This window comes from Suricata suricatta, chromosome 15 (genome assembly GCF_006229205.1).
Source record: "Suricata suricatta isolate VVHF042 chromosome 15, meerkat_22Aug2017_6uvM2_HiC, whole genome shotgun sequence".
NCBI classification, from domain to species: Eukaryota; Metazoa; Chordata; class Mammalia; order Carnivora; family Herpestidae; genus Suricata; species Suricata suricatta.
In genome coordinates, this window is record NC_043714.1 from 62,279,478 (window position 1) to 62,296,571 (window position 17,094).

General features: G+C 43.3%; 1 protein-coding gene across 2 annotated transcripts in view; it reads right to left on the reverse strand.

Moving 5' to 3' along the window:
* ZHX1 (zinc fingers and homeoboxes 1) overlaps positions 1–251 on the reverse strand; it is a 27,976-nt gene extending 27,725 nt beyond the window's left edge. For both annotated transcript variants that reach the window (XM_029923448.1, XM_029923447.1), the window contains exon 1: positions 195–251. The gene's annotated coding sequence lies outside the window, so the exon portion shown is untranslated. The remainder of the gene's footprint in view (positions 1–194) is intronic.
* Positions 252–17,094: the final 16,843 nt, after the last annotated feature.

The window sequence follows — 17,094 nt, forward strand, 5'->3', positions numbered from 1 at the left end:
ACACGGCCTAGGCAGCTCGGCGGGCCCTGCGGAGCGCGGAGGGTCGGGGTTGAGGGTGCGAGGCGAGGCGCGCGCCCCAGCGGCCGACCGGGGGCGGGGAGGGAGGGAAGGAACCGGCCGAGGCGGGGCCCTCCCGCGAGCGCTCCGTCCGCGCGCCCCCACCCCGCTCCGCGCGGGGCTCTACACTCACGGACCCCGCAGCTCCCCTGGGGTTCGACCCGGGCCTCTACCCTCTGGATTGGCGCACTGGGAGGTAGGGAGCCGCCCCGCCCCTCTGTCAACAGAATCCCCGCCCCGGCCCGCTGAAAGCCCGCCCTCTGTCAGCAGAAGCCCCGACTCCTCCAGGTCTCGAAGCGGTCCCGCCCCTTGCCGGTGGTAGCTCCACCCAACAGCCGAGGTCTGGTCTTTACCCAGGTCGGTCCCCGCCTTCTGTCAATTGGGGCCCTGCCCTCTGGGCGCTCCGCCTTGCTAATGTTACCGCCGGATCCTAAGAAACGCCCCTATCATCTTAAGCCTCAACTCCTGGTGGCAGTCCATCCAAGCCAAGCCCCCCTTCGCCGGAATCCCCGCCCACTGTCAAAAGAAGCCCCGCCTTGCTGAGACCAGGCTGGACGCCAGCCCGAAACCCCGCTTTCTGTCAATCGCCGCCCCACCTCTCCTCGCCTGCGTGTCCCTGACCCAGCATAAACCGCAACTCTACCCTCTGACACCAAAAGTTGCGTTCAGCTTCACTTCAAACTGCAGTTAAACACGGAGCCACCCTTTGCTTTCTGAAAGTCCTCCTTCCCCGCTCCCCACCACCGCTAACGAGCCTCTCGGCTGAAAGGCTTTCTTTTCAAGCTGTGGTCTTCACGGGACAGCTTCAATGGGAGCTAGTCCCGAAGAGGGTGCCAGTCAAGGACCCAGACTTTGGGGAAAACCGGACGGCGTCACCGCGCCTCCTCACCCCCGCTTCCCTCTCCACCCCCCACATCCCTTTTAAATTTATGAAATGTGCAAACCAAAGCGAAGAGAAACGTCTCACCCTCCAAGCTACTCTGCACAGATTCATGGGCCTGAACGCTCGACCCTATGTGCTTTGAAGGTACTACTCCACTGAGCCACATTAGTCCTAAAATGTGCAGTTGCTTAAAGTGCAAGTCTGATTGTTGAAATCAATGCACACCAGTTTCTTTTTATTTACGTTTTGTCTCAGAATCCTAGAACTTGGAGAAGCAGAAGCAAGCAAAGCTTAATGATCATATAAAAAGAGGTACTCTACCATAATCAACATCCTGTATTTACAACAAAAATGTAGGGGCGCCTGGGTGGCTCAGTCGTTTAAGCGGCCGGCTTCCGCTCAGGTCATTATCTCACAGTTCGTGGGTTCAAGCCTGTGTTGGGCTCTGTGCTGACAGCTAGCTCAGAGCCTGGAGCCTGCTTCAGATTCTGTGTCTCCCTCTCTCTCTGACCCTCCCCTGCTCGCGCTGTCTCTCTCTGTATCTCAAAAATAAATAAAAGACATTAAAAAAATTACAACAAAAATGTACCACCACTTTACTCCCCTGGAATTAAATTTGCAGGTAATGTAAACTACACAAATACGTTCAATAAACCAGTGTGATGCTATAAAGGTGGAAAAGAGAAAGTAGTTATTCTAAAATACTACACTAATATCAATAAATAAAAAATAATATGTGTTTCACTATGTAAATACGCTGGCCCCAGTGAGAACTACTGAACAAAAACTGCCCCCCAACCCCGCAAAAGTTCAAGACGCCCCCTAGGGGGGCAGTACTGTGTCCCCTGAAAAACTGCTTAGGACTTCTTTCTGAGGAAAGGAAATGCTCGAAATACAGAAATTTATTCTTTTGTTCATACATGTAACAGCTAGGTTTTTGAGTCCCAGCATATGCCAGGCACTGTGGGAGATCCCAACTGAGTCCGGCCATGTTTTTGTTTTCAAGGAATCCACTAACCAAGCAAGAAACATGAGCATGAAACACGTCAACGAAGGTGAGAGGTGAGAAGGGATCAAGGTGGGATTGATTCAAAAAGAGATCCCTTTAAGGGTGTGGACTGATGACTAGAAAGCTCACCTTCGTTATCTCCTTCTCTTCTCTTTTCCTCTTTCTCCCTCTCCCTTCTTCTCTCCCTCCTTCCCTTCCTTCTTTCCTTCCTTCCTTTTCTCCTCCTCCTCATCTTCTTTAGCATCAGTTTATAGAGTCACCTCCTTCTCACTAGAAGCTGTCTGCCTGATTGCTGCCCAGTGCCAGCAGCCCAGAGCCCTCCCAGTGTAGGGCCATGCCCACAGAGCAATTGTGTCCAGGAAAACAACTTCAATAGCACAGTGCTATTGAACAGCAACCTTGGCTGAATTGCTGCCAATTATTTGGTAACCTTGCACAAAGCAAGACTGTTATCACCCTCAAAAGAAAAAAAACCTGGTTGCAGACCGAAGCAATATGAATATATGCTTCACATAGCAGATTGCGCCAGCCCACATAAATCTGTTTAGAGATCATGCTCACAGAGTAACTTGTTTTTATTAAAATAAACTCATTTGTAAAAATTGTAAATATGACTGATTTCAACAGCTGTGTGGCTCCAGAAGTAAGTTTTTAGCCATGGATTGGCACAATTAGAAGAGTCTAGATTTTTGTATGCATATGTTTTGCAGTTTGTCACACACAGTCTGCTATGGCAAAACTTCAGTAACTGCTAGAGATGAAAAGTTGTCCAGCAGGTTTTAAAAAGCACAGCACTTTTGCTATTCAGAGTCGCTTCCACATTTGGAACAGTGAAAAAAATATTTGTAGGAAATGAAGAGCTTTGAATCAAAAGTTCTCAGCACTGGTGTCATCTGAAGAGGAATAGGCTTCCAACAGCACTTTGGTAGTGGTTTCCTTCTGTTATTCTTTTTTTCCTTTTTCTACCTTTGGTGAAAAAGACATCAAACGAAGATGCTTTCAATTTTTAATTACAGGTATGCGAACTCAAGAATTTAGCCTTAGTGAAATGCTCCCACAATTCTCTCCAATGGCTAGTTCAGAAGGTAAACAAAAACATTCTTGCTAAAGTTACTTCAGACTTAACAAACTTCTTTTTGTTCAATGTTTATTTATTTTTGAGAGAGACAGATGGGGAGAAGGGGCAGAGAGAGTGAGACACAGAATCTGAAGCAGGCTCCAGGCTCTGAGCTGTCAGCACAGAGCCCCATGAGGGGCTCAGCTTCATGAACTGGGAAGTTATGACCTGAGCCGAAGTCAGACGCTTAACCACCTGAGCCACCCAGGAGCCCAAGACTTAACAACCTTTTACAGTTAATTTAGGGTCAAATCATTTCCTATTCCTCTCAATGCTTGCTTTTTGAAAACCGGAATGTTGTTGATAATAATAACAGTAAAAACAAGGTAGTATTCTTAGTAATGCCCTCCCCTTTCCACTCCTCCCGGTTTCTGTATCTAGCATAAGACTGCATGTAGGATGGGGCGCCTGGGTGGCTCAGTCGGTTAAGCATCTGGCTTCGGCTCAGGTCATGATCTTCCAGTTCATGGGTTCGAGCCCTGCATCAGGTTCTGTGCTGACAGCTAGCTCAGTCAGCACAGAGCCCGGAGTCTGCTTCGGATTCTGTGTCTCCCTCTCTCTCTCTGCCCCTCCCCTGCTTGTGCTGTCTCTCTCTGTCTCTCAAAAATAAATTTAAAAAATTAAAAAAAAAAAGACTCTGCATGTAGGTCTATGGGATCACAGATGCAAAACAAGAAAAGCAAATGGATTTTCCAGTATTTATTCAAGGAATCGCAGGGGCACCTGGGTGGCTCTGTTGGTTAAGCGGCCGACTTCAGCTCAGGTCATGATCACCCGGTTCATGGGTTCAAGCCCTACATTGGGCTCTGTGCTGACAGCTCAGAGCCCAGAGCCTGCTTCGGATTCTGTACCTCCCTCTCTCTCTCTGTTCCTCCCCCACTCCCGCTCTGCCACTCTCTCTCAAAAATTAAATAAACGTTAAAAAACAAAAGGAATAACAAGTGGTCTGTCAACACTGTCTCTGAAAAACAATGGTGCCAGTGTCATCTTTTTTGACCTAAAGTCTTAGAACACGAGTAACTCTAGAGGAACAACCAACTCAGTGCTACAGTGGGAGGATCGAGCGCCTCACTGTTTTTCAAAGTCTTAGTGGAGGAGTCGAGGGCAGAGGTTCCTAAACTGCTTTAATATGAATGAAGATCCCTGAGAAATGGTAAAACGTAGCTTCTCAGGGGCGCCTGAGGGTGGCTCAGTTGGTTGAGTGACCAAATCTTGATTTCAGCTCTAGTCACGATCCCAGGGTCATGGGATAGAGCCCCACGTCAGGCTCCATGCTGAGTGTGGAGCCTGCTTAACATTCTCCCTCCCTCTGCCCTTCAACCCGACTCACCCTATCTCTCTCTATATAGATACATAGTATTTTATATATTAAGTATTTTATATACTAAGTACTATGTATATCTACATATGAAATGTAGCTGCTCAGAAGCTACTCCTGGGAGAATCTAATTCAGTAGGTCTGGGGTGAAGTCATGAATCTACTTTTGGCAGGCAGCTGACAACCCTCACTTAGGTGACCTGTGGGCTTCACTTTGAGATCTAGCAGAATGCTTGTAATTGAGGAAAAATGTATTACATTCTTGTACAACTAAGGGTTATAAACTACCAAGTCATTATCTCTAAGAAGAGATATTCATTCCTAAAACTGTCAGTTCGTTGGACATCAACACTGGGAGGGATTTCTACTTCAGTCTTCAAAAACTTCTAAATCCATTGTAGACTTCCATCTTCCAGGCAAACTCATGTGGCTCAGTAAACCCCGAGCACTTTAGATAGACTATTTTACCCTCCTGGTGTCTCTCTGAAGCAGTTGGTATGGGGGCACCTGGGTGGCTCAGTTGGTTGAGCGTCCGGCTTTGGCTCAGGTCATGATCTCACGGTTCGTGGGTTTGAGTCCCATGTTGGGCTCTGTGCTGACAGCTAGCTCAGAGCCTGGAGACTGCTTCAGATTCTGTGTCTTCCTCTCTCTCTGGCCCTCCCCTGATTGCACTGTCTCTCTCTTTCTCTCTCAAAAAATAAATAAAAAGCATTAAAAAATGATAAATAAATGAAGAAGTTGGTATTGCTTGAAGTTAACATAATGAGGATGCCAAGGTTTGGAGAGGTTAAATGGCCAGTCACTTGCCCAATTACCTACAAGATAAAGGGGTTTTAACCCACCTTGACCCTTCCTAAAATCTAATGAAGACGCTACATAAACCCCGTCTCAGAAAGAATGTACTGCATTAGCCAGGCTACAGTGTGCACAAAATTTGAGAGCCTTCCCTTGTGTTGAAGTCAGACAGTCTTCCTTCTGATCAAGTCCCAAAGCCTCTGCATCAGCAACTATTGCTTCAGAACAGACCACACAAACTTAGTGGCTTGAAAGCCCGAGCAGTTATTTAGCTCATAGTCTGTGGGTCAGCTGGGTGGTTCTGCTGCTTTGGGCCAGGCATGGCTGATCTTAGCTGGCCTCACTCATGCATCATGGTCAAGCAGGTGGGTCGTCTGGAGGCTCTCTGATCCAGGATAGACCTATTCATGTGGCTGGAAATTGACTGATGGTCAGTGGATCATCTAGGTGCTGGCCATCTAGGATGACCTCAGTCAATACCTCCAGTGGGCATCTGATTATTGACCCTAGAGGTGACTGGGCCACATGGGCCTCATCTTTCAGTAGAAAATAGCCTGAACCCCTTCACATGCAAAGAGTTGTAAGAAATTGAGAAGCAGTGTTTAAGGCTTCTTAAGGCTAGTGTCAGAACTGACACACTGTCATTTATGCCATATTCTACTAGTCAATGTCACAAGTCTGGCCCAGATTCCACCTCTTGACGGAAACAGCTGCAAAGTCATACTGCAAAGCTGAAGATACAGGAAGGGCAAACAATTGTGGCCATTTTTGTAGTCGATTTACCACGATAACTATATGACTCAAGGCAGGTTTCTCAACTTCTATTTCTACTCATCTGCAAAATGAAAATGATATTACAATGTTATGCCCTATCTCAAAGGGTTGATAGCTCATGCAAGAGTCCTGACTTACATTATTTTTTTTTTCAGAAAATATTGGCCATGAGAATGCTGATGCTGTCCTCTAGGGTCTTTGTAGCCTGGAAAGTCTTTATGAGTCTGCATGGTGGAGAGTAGGCTGATTTTAGATGACCTTGCAGAGCAGGACTTTGGCTCTGATTTTCTGTTGATTTCATGCTGCTCCACTTAGTACTTTTCTGGTTGTTGTACAGAAACCTATTCAAACTAGCGCAACCAAAGAAGCCAAAGCTACTGTTTGTGCCCTGCATGTTCACTCCATCCTTTCCTCCCTTGACTCTCCTTTGAAGACTCCTCTAGGGTCGCCTGGGTGGCTCAGTCTGTTGAGCATCCGATTTCGGCTCAGGTCATGATCTCACAGTTCATGGGTTTGAGCCCCGCATCGGGCTCTGTGCTGACAGCTAGCTCAGAGCCTGGAGCCTGCTTCAGATTATTCTGTATCTCCCTCTCTCTCTGATCCTCCCCTGCTCGCGCTATCTCTGTCTCTCAAAAGTAAATTAAAAAACATTAAAAAAAAAAAAAAAAGAAAGACTCCTCTAGAACATGCCCCAGCCAAGTAGTCCTGGAATCCAATATGACTGTTCGGCTTTGTTCATTAGAGCTAAATAGCCTGGTTCTTGGTGACCTGATTCCAATATCTAAAGAGATGTGTGTGTCCAGCACATCTCTTCTTAAAAGGGCTGTTTAGTCTACTCTGCCATGGCAGGAGGGGTGGGCAGTCTTGGGGGGAAGGGGCAGCTTTACGTGGGCAGCAGAGGCTGTGAGTAAGAGCAGTTCCTTCAGGAGATGGCTGTGAGCCAGCAGACACGATGATTCACATTTCCTGGACATAGGCAGCCTTCTCTAATATTTTAAATTACCTTCTCATCAAACAGTCTCTTAATAAAGTGGAGGTAGGTGACTCTTTCTCCCAACGAGTCACCAAAAACCTACCACCTGCTTTCACTATAAGCCGAAGTATATTCATTTTTTAGGGCTGCCGTAACAAAGAACCGTAGAGTAGGTAACTTAAACAACAGGAACTTATTTTTCTCACAGTTGCAGAGGCTATACATCTGGAGGCCAAGGTATCAGCAGGATTAATTTCTTCTGAGGGTTTTAAGAGAGAGAGATGTTCCGTGTCTTTTTTTTATGTGTATTTATTTTTGAGAGAAAGTGTGAGCAAGGGAGGGTCAGAGAGAAAAAGGGACACATGGATGTGGGACTCGAACTCACAAACTGTGAGATCATGACCTGAGCCAAAATTGGATGCTTAACCAACTGAGTCACCCTGGCGGCCCAGATCTGTTTCATATTTCTCTCTTTCACTTGTGGATGGCAGTTTTCTCCCAGGGTGTTCATATCATCTTCCCTTTGTACATGTCTGTGATCAAATTCCTCTTTAAAAAAATTTTTAGGGGCGCCTGGGTGGCTCAGTCAGTTAAGTGTCCAGCTTCAGCTCAGGTCATGATCTCACGGTTTGTGGGTTTGAGCCCCGCATCGGGCTCTGTGCTGACAGCTAGCTCAGAGCCTGGAGCCTGCTTCAGATTCTGTGTCTCCCTCTCTCTCTCTGCCCCTCCCCCACTCATGCTCTGTTTCTCTCTGTCTCAATAATAAATAAAAACAAAAAAAAATTTAAAAAAATTTTAATGTTTATTTGTTTTGAGATAGAGACAGAGCACAAGCAGGGGAGAGGCAGAGAAAGAGGGAGGGAGAGAGAATCCCAAGCAGGCTCCACGCTGCCGGCAGAGAGCCACACATGGAGCCTGGTCTGTGAGCTGTGAGATCACAACCTGAGCTGAAACCAAGAATCAGATGTTTAACCAACTGAGCCACCCAGGCACCCCAAATTCCTCCCTTGTAAGGATACCAATCAAATAGGATTAGGTGGGTTCACACCTTCATTTTACCTAATTACCTCTGCAAAGGTCTATCTCCAGATACAGTCACATTCTGACTAGGTTAGAACCTCACCATATAAATTCTGAAAGATACACAAGAATTCAGCCCATGACAGCATGAAAACAGCTTTTCCCATGAACAATGTAAATGGTATCGGAGCCTGTTCCATTGCAACATCCCTGGGCTTATCTACGGTTCTGCTTATCAGAATGCCCTTCAGCCTCTGAGAGCATCTAGCAACTACTTATTGACTCTTTTCATCTGTCATTTATAAATAAGCCTTCTTTAAAGCTCCAAGTCTGTAAAAACAACAACAACAACAACAAAACAGTGGACATACTGTGTATTTTTGAAGTCATTTTTGAAAAAAATTCTGTTAGCAAATATTATTTTGTTTATACATTGCCTAAGAAAAGAGTTTCAACCCTGTTTAGACAACAGAATCAGCTGGTGCCTTTAAGAAGCAGTGCACTACCCCCACCCTTGTGCCCCTCACCAGTCCTACCTCCAAAGATTCTGATTAATTTTTTTAATGTTTTTATTTATTTTTGAGAGACAGAGACAGAGAGTGAGCAGGGAAGGCGCAGAGAGAGGGAGACACAGAATCTGAAGCAGGCTCCAGGCTCTGAGCTGTTAGCACAGAGCCTGAGGCAAGGCTTGAATCCACAGACCGTGAGATCATGACCTAAACCAAAGTCAGATGCTTAACTGACTGAGCCACCCAGGCGCCCAAAAGATTCTGATTATTTAGTTTATATTGGGATTTAGGCACTGATAAAAAAAAAAAAAAAGATTCCCCAATGATTCTAAAAGTCAGTGTTGAGAACCACTGGCTTCGGATAAGCATAGGGGAGGCAAACGACTCTCAGAAAGCACCTTTGCTGTCGGGCCCAGAGCTAGGTGCTTTGCTATGTAATTTAATTTTCAAAACAATCCTAGGAGTATTAGTACTACATCCTCCATTTTATAGACAAGAAAACTAGGCTCAAGAAGATTGCCTTGCTCATGGCAAAGCTGTGGAGGCAAAGGGTTTACTCAGGTTTAAATATTGGGTAGCAGGAGCCTAGAGAGGACTGGAGGTTGGTCATGGCTTTTGCACTGTAGACAATCGGCACAGAAAAACACAAGTTTTGTCTGCTTTTTAAAAAGTTATTTATTTTGAGAGAGAGGAAGAGAAAGCACAAGGAGGGGAGGGGCAGAGAACAAGAGAGAGAGAAAGAATCTCAAGCAGTCTCCAAGCTGTCAGCACAGAGCTCAGTGTGGGGCTCAAACCGCAAACCACGAGATCATGATCTGAGCTGAAGTCAGCCGCTTAACTGACTGAGCCACCCGGGTGCCCCAACGATTTTTGGCCAGTTTTTAAAAACAAATTTGTTTTACCTTCACATTGATTCTTCCATCACAGGCTCAACAACCATCAAGGGAATATCTGTTTGTCAGAATAGACAAGGCTATCCCGCTGTTAACAAACCCAAATAAACCTTGGTTTATTTAAGACATCATCATTTATTTCTCATTCATCAAGTTTTCTTAAAGCTCTCAGTGATTCTCTGGGTCGCCTCCTGCCAAGTGGTGGCTCAGGGCTCTAGGCTGACCCCTCTTTTCGGGTATACCTTTTGGAATATATGTCTTCTAGTTTGGCACGGTAGGAGGAAAAGGGATTTCTGCCACTTACACAGTGTTTCAGCCATGTTACCTTAACAAAAGCCTTTTTTTTTTTTTTTGAGAATGTGTTCAAGAAGATTGGAACCCACGTTTGACTCCACAAGCCATCCTTTCCCACTGCACAGTGACACCTACAGTCCATTCTTTGGTGCCATGGATGGTAAAGAAAGTCAGGCAAATCTGAATTCTTTATGGAGGTATGGGGCACTTTAGGTGTACTGACGTAATTTTGTCATATTATACCTTTCTTAGGAGGCATCATACGTCATTTTTCTCTCCCTTAATGCGTTGTACACAGTAGATCCTTAATAATAGTATGTATGTGCACATATACATAAATTCAGCAAATATTAATTGGACAAGACAAACCTAGTCTCTGCTCTCATGGCTACAATTAAGATACTCTGATAATAATATATTGGTTTTGTGCCTTGTCGTTTGTAATGTACTTTAACTATACCATTATCTCATTTTATTTACATATGTCATAAATTTAAACATTTAGAACAATTAGCTTGGGCTTCTCATTAATTTCCCTGCTGTTTTGCAGGTCAGATATTTTATAATATACCTCCTCCTTCTACTTCTTTCCTTCCTGTTTCATAGCTGGATGAGTGTATGCCATTTAGAGTTAGCAAGGTGATATATTATGCATGGACCTAGAGGTTCAAGGCCTCTTTTCTGATCATGCAGAGATATGCAGACTTTTAGCAACTTTTTTTGAGAAATACTTGCCCAAAAACAGTTGAGGAACAATATAAAAATATAAGAAATACACATTTTTTTTTCAGGTTAGATACACAAGACTTTTTTCTCATTTTTGCCTTCCTTTAGATTCTGCTTCACATTTCATTATTAAAGAATTACAAAAGCAACTTTTAAATTTTTATAAAATATTTTCTTTACCAGAGGAATAGAATAACTTTGCAGAAACTTAGAGAAACAGAGGTAAGAACCCATCTACGGGTTCTTCTTAACTACTATTAGCATTTTGGTGTGTTTCCAGATTAGCTACTTTTAGCTGAGAGAAAATGTTATCTTTGTTTCTTCTTCTGCAAGGTTATTTCATGTAAGAACATTAGAAAACTGTTATTTTGGAGAGACATTTTCATTTAGCTAGTATTTTAGTGATTATATTTCATGCAACAGCTGTGAGGTGAAGGTTCGGAAGAAACCAGGGAATTCATTTGAGTGATGATGGTAAATTACATTTTCTCCCTAGTCGGGTGGGGAAGGAGACTTAGGGGAAATTTAAGGAAGAAACAGAAAAGAGACATATGCTGTGGTCCTAAATATAAAACATGTAAATTGAATGAAAAAAAATTACAGAACATAAGATTGGGGTAACATATTTTTCTTCCTAAATAATTAAAGCAAAAGCTTGTGTCTTTTTTTAAGACCCTGATTTTCCTAAATATTCACCACAGTAAATAGCTATAATTAAGATTCATCACACGTAATCAGTTTCCAAATTATTTCATGAATACATTATCTATTGCCACAGACCCCCCTGCTTCCCCCCAAGTCAATCTTCAAGCAAGCTGAAGTTTCACAATAGCCCCTTAAACCAATATTTGTAGCTCAGAGCGTCCGAATGTCCAGGGTGCCCACGTTTGGCACTCTTTGATCCAGTAAATGTTTTAGTCCCATATATTTTGGATGTTTAAATCATTTCGATTTGGCATGTGGTCTGAAGGTAGTGGTATTCCAAGAGCCCTCTCACTGCATGTTAAGTGTTGTTCTCTGACTCGCAGCCAGAGCTCGGATGTTGGCAGGGTTGATTGCTCAAATGTAGTGATTTCATTTCCAACCTTTGCATACTAAAATTACATAGCCCAAACATGAAGCTTCCAGATTCTTCCTCTTGAAAACAGAATAGAGACATAATTTAGCATTACTACAAAACAATTATGACAATCTTTGAAATGGGAATAAATTTGAAAATTGTTAAGCTGTCACAATACTGAGGAAATTAATGCTGATTTGTAAGGTTCAATAACAGCTGAGAAACATAAAAAAAACCTATCGCGGTTTAGACAATGTCACATTTTTCTACTTTCACTTTATATATGAAGGGAGTGTCATAGATTCGGTTCTCCTTAAAGCAGACCCTGAATGAAGAACGTGAGGGTAAGTGGCTATGTGTGGTGATGCCAGGAGGTACGGGCAGGGGAGAGAAGTGAGACAGGGAAGGAAACTACGAGTATAGAGTGCAGTTTCAAGCAGTCTGGGGCTTGAAGAGCCCTCAGGTTCAAGATCCAGGGCTCAAACCCAGTGGAGACTAGAGACGCCTCAGGAGCAAGGCTGCCGGGGAGTTATTATTCATCAACTTCTACCTGTCTCTCTGGCAGCTACTCCCAGGGATGTCGGACTGTCACTTCCAGCCTACATCCAGCATGGATCATGACAACACGCTCGGGTCGGGTTACAGATGTTTGCAGGAGGTTGCCGATGGCACGTACCAGAACGCTGAATGCCAAGAGCATAGGTGTAGGGCACCACAGTGTCTGTTTGGGGGAGGTGGCTAAGAACATAGGTTTCAGTCTTATACACCTAATAGAATCTTGCTTTTGCCACTAATGTGTGAAATTGAGTAAATTACCTAATCTACCCATTTAACTTGTCAAGTGAAAATAACAGAATTTACCTCCTCGGGTCTTTGTAAGGATTAAATAAAACACCGCATACATATTACATACAAGATGAGAGTTAACCATACTATGAACTGGCTCAAATGCACATTAGACATTATGTCAGTAAATCGTGTCTTTGTTAACCTTTATGACAACCTCTTGGGGGTGGTTTCTGGGTTGGCACTTCCTCGCAGTGGTGATTTTCTTTAACAATGTCTAAATTAAGTGACCCTGGCTTCTGGCCATAGTTAGGGGGAACATCAAGACCAATCCAATTCTTTGATGGGGAGAATTCTGAAATCTAAAATGGGTGTCTCAGTCGAATGAGCATCTGACTTTGGCTCAGGTCATGATCTCATGGGTTATGAATTTGAGTCCCATAACAGGCTCACTGCTATCAATGCAGAGCCTGCTTCAGATCCTCTGTCCCTCTCTCTCTGTCCCTCCCTCACTTGCACACTCTCAAAAATGAATTTAAAAAAAACATCAAAATGGAATCAATGAGTGTGGGTGTCTTTGTTGAATTATATTAATAGCAACTATTTTTAAAACTCCTGCAAGAGCTTGGAGCAGGCCTGGTTCTCTCTGCTGACTTGGTTGTTAAGACCATCCATGAGGTAACATACATCCTTTAAAAAATATATGCCTTGGGGCGCCTGGGTGGCTCAGTCGGTTAAGCGTCTGCCTTCGGTTCAGGTCATGATCTCACGGTTCCCGGGTTCGAGCCCTGAGTTGGGCTCTGTGTTGACAGCTAGCTCAGAGCCTAGAGCCTGTTTCGGATTCTGTGCCTCCCTCTTTCTCTGACCCTCCCCTGCTCGTGCTGTCTCTGTCTCTCAAAAATAAATAAAAAACAGAAAAAAATTTTTTTTAAATAAAAAATATATGCCTTTAAAAAAAAGTTCGTTGTTTATTTTGAGGGTGAGAGCAAGCAGGGTAGGGGCAGAGAGAGAGGGGAGAGAGACAATCCTAAACAGGCTCCCCACTGTCAGTACAGAGCCCAATGTGGGGCTTGAACTCACGAACTGTGAGATCATGACCTAAGCTGAAATCAAGAGTCAGATGCTTAACTGAGCCACCCAGGCACCCCCAAAATATATGCCTTTTCGCTAAAGCTAGCCAAAGAGAATTTCTGTTGCTTGTAACCAAAAGCATCTTAACCAGTGAAACCCATTTGCTCCTTTAAATTTTAGCTGGTTAACATACAGTACAATATTGGCTTCAGAAGAATTCAGTGATTCCTCACTTACAACACTCAGTGCTCATCACAACTGCCCTCCTTAATACCCATCACTCATTTAGTGCGCCTCCCACCCACCTCCCTCCAACAACCCTGTTTGTTCTCTGTCGTTAAGAGTCTGTGATTTGTTTCCCTCTCTTCTCTCCCCACGCCCTCCCATATGTTCATCTGTTTTCTTAAATTCCACGAGTGGATTGACTTATTTCACTTAGCATTAATATATTCTAGCTCCATCCATGTCATTGTAAATAGCAAGATTTCCTTCTTTTTGATGGCTGAGTAATATCCATTGTATATATATACCACAACTTCTTTATCCGTTCAGTCGGTGGACATTTGGGCTCTTTCCATAATTTGGCTATTGTTAATCATGCTGCTGTAAACATTGGGTTGCATGTGGCCCTTTGAATCTGTATTTTTGTATTCTATGGGTAAATACCTAATACTGCAATTGCTGGGTCATAGGGTAGTTCTATTTTTAGTTTTTTGAGGAGCCTCCATAGTACTCCAGAATGGCTGCACGAGTTTGCATTCCACCAAGTGCAAGAGGGGTCCCTTTTCTTTGCATCCTCACCAACATGTATTGGTTTTTTTGTGTTAATTTCAGTCATTCTGACAGGTGTGAAGTGGTATCTCATCATGATTTTGATCTGTATTTCCCTGATGATGAGTGATGTTGAGCATCTTTTCATGTGTCTGTTAGCCATCTGGATGTCTTCTTTGGAAAAGTGTTTATTCATGTCTTTTGCCCACTTCTTTTTGTTTTTAATGATTTTATTTTACTTTACTTTTCTATTATTTTATTTTTTTTTAATATCATTTCATTTTGAGAGCATGAGCAGGGGAAAAGGGCAGAGGGAGAGAATCTTAAGCAGGCTCCATGCTCAGTGTGGAGCCTGACATGGGGCTTGATCCTACGGCCCTGGGGTCATGACCTGAGCCAAAATCAAGAGTCAGACACTCAACCAACCAAGCCACCCAGGCACCCCTCTTCTGTCCATTTCTTAACTGAGTTGTTTGGTTTTTTTTGGCGTTGTTTTATAAGTTCTTTGTAGATTTTGGATACTAACCCTTTAATAGATATGTCATTTGCAAAAATCTTCTCCCATTCCATAGGCTGCCTTTAAGTTTTGTTGGTTGTTTCCTTTGCTGGGCAGAAGCTTCTTATCTAATGAAGTCCCAAGAGTTCATGTTTGCTTTTGTTTTCCTTCCTTCAGTGATGTGTCTCGTAAGAAGCTGTTCCAGCCCAGGTCAGAGATGTTCCTGCCTGTGTTCTCTTATAGGATTTTGGTGGTTTTCTGTCTCATATTCAGGTCTTTTATCCATTTTGAATTGACTTTTGGGTATGGTGTAAGAAAGTGGTCTTCTGTGCGTTGCCGTCCAATTTTCTGAAAACCCATCTGTTCTTAATTCAATATTTTAACTGGTAACTGCTCTCATCAATATTTATATATAAACATAATTTAAAATACATATACAATTACATATGAATTATATTTTATGCATAAACATAACTTATATTACATATGTGAATATTATTTTAAATATGTAAATATTCTAGAGCTAGTGAAAAACCCCGCAATCTCCCTTTCAGTCTTTCCACAGTCATTGTACTGAAGAACTGTTATCATCAGTTGCAAAGCTAAGGTATAATCATTAGTTAGATGGGTTTCAATCTTATGAGGATGCCCAATATGTGAACAATTAGATGTTAGCAAACTGAAGTGAAAAATCGGTTCTTTTACAGCCTTGGAGCCGGATAAATCTAATAGAAGCAGCTTCTAAAAATATAATCCAGATGATTTTGTATCTTACTCTTTGAGTTATGGGGTTCTCTTCTCAATAACCCCCATGGACCTCTAATTTCTGTCAGCTTTACATGCTCCTATTCTCCTTAGTGTTCTGCTTTCCTTATCCATTACCCAGGCATTAGGTCAATGGATTCTTACATTATGTAAGTGCTGGATCTATAATCATAAAACAAGATAGTTCCTGACTTAAAAAGAGGAATTTTCCTCAGAAAATGAGGTTGGGGCAACTGGGTGGCTCAGTCGGTTAAGTGTCTTTGGCTCAGGTCATGATCTCATGGTTCATGAGTTCGAGTCCCACATCCGGCGAGCTTGAGCCCCACTTCAGATAAAAACAGGAGCCACACTTCGGGTGAGTCCTGCTTCCGTTTCTCTCTCGCTGCTACTCCCGTGCTCTCTCTCTCTCTCAAAAAAAGGGGGGGGTCATCTGGGTAGCTCATCCAACTTTGGCTCAGGTCATCATCTCACATTTGGTGGGTTTGAGCCCCTCATCGGGCTCTGTGCTGACAGCTCAGAGCCTGGAGACTGCTTTGGATTCTGTGTCTCCCTCTCTCTCTCCCCATTCCCTGCTCACGCTCTCTTTTGTCTCTCAAAAAATGAATAAATGTTCAAGATCTTTTTAAAACAAAAGTTCAAAACAAAACAAAAAAGAGAAACAAGTTAACTTCTCTCTCAAGGAGTCCAGATTGGGGGGGAGTTCAGATGTAGTTAAGGACTTGAATAGCAATCCCCTTATGAGCAAGGTTCTTTCTTCTTATACTTTTATGAAGTAGGTCATGGGTTCCATCTTTAAGGTCACCTCATGGTCCAAGATAGCTTTTAGAGTTCTAGCCATTATATATATATATATATATTACATATATATTACACACACACACACACACATATATTCTAGGCAGCAGGTGAAGCAAAGCACAGGTCAGAAGTGTTGGTACCCCCTTCCTTCCTAGCACCTTTCCTAGAAATTGTGGACACTTCCCTTTGTATCTCATGTGGTCACATGGCCACAATTTGCTGCAGTGTTAACATAATTTTCCAGCAGGACAAATGGCTCAGGGTATTGTTATAAGGAATGAGACAATGCATATTTGGAGGCAAAATGACTACCTTTTCCTCTATGTCCTAATATAGAGTGATTAAAAAATTTTTTAAAATGTTTTTTTATTTTTGAGAGACAGAGACAGCGTGAGCAGGGGAGGGTCAGAGAGAGAGGGGGACACAGGATGTGAAGCAGGCTCCAGGCTCTGAGCTAGCTGTCAGCACAGAGCCCCACACGGGCTTGAACCTATGAACTGTGAGATCATGACCTGAGCCATAGTCGGATGCTTAACTGACTGAGCCACCCAGGCGCCCCCAGAGTGATTTTTTTTAAATCTCCACAGTATCCCTCAAGTAGTTACTCTAGGTCCTAACAAACTCTCTTATATTATGGAGCAATCTCTCAATTGCAAAAAAGTACTGCATATGTGTGGGTGGGAGGGTAGCAGGGAGAAGACAAGTAAATCTGAAATAACCTCAAATAATCCTACAGCGCATACCTATTGGGACCCCTGATAAAATTGCTTTTAAAAAAAGACAGAAGGGACACTTCTCCAAAGAGGACATCCAGATGGCCTACAGACACATAAAACGATGCTCAACATCACTCATCATCAGGGAAACACAAATCAAAACCACACTGAGATACCACCTCACACCAGTCAGAATGGCTAAAATGAACAAAGCAAGAGACTATAGATGTTGGAGAGGGTGTGGAGAGATGGGCACCCTCTTA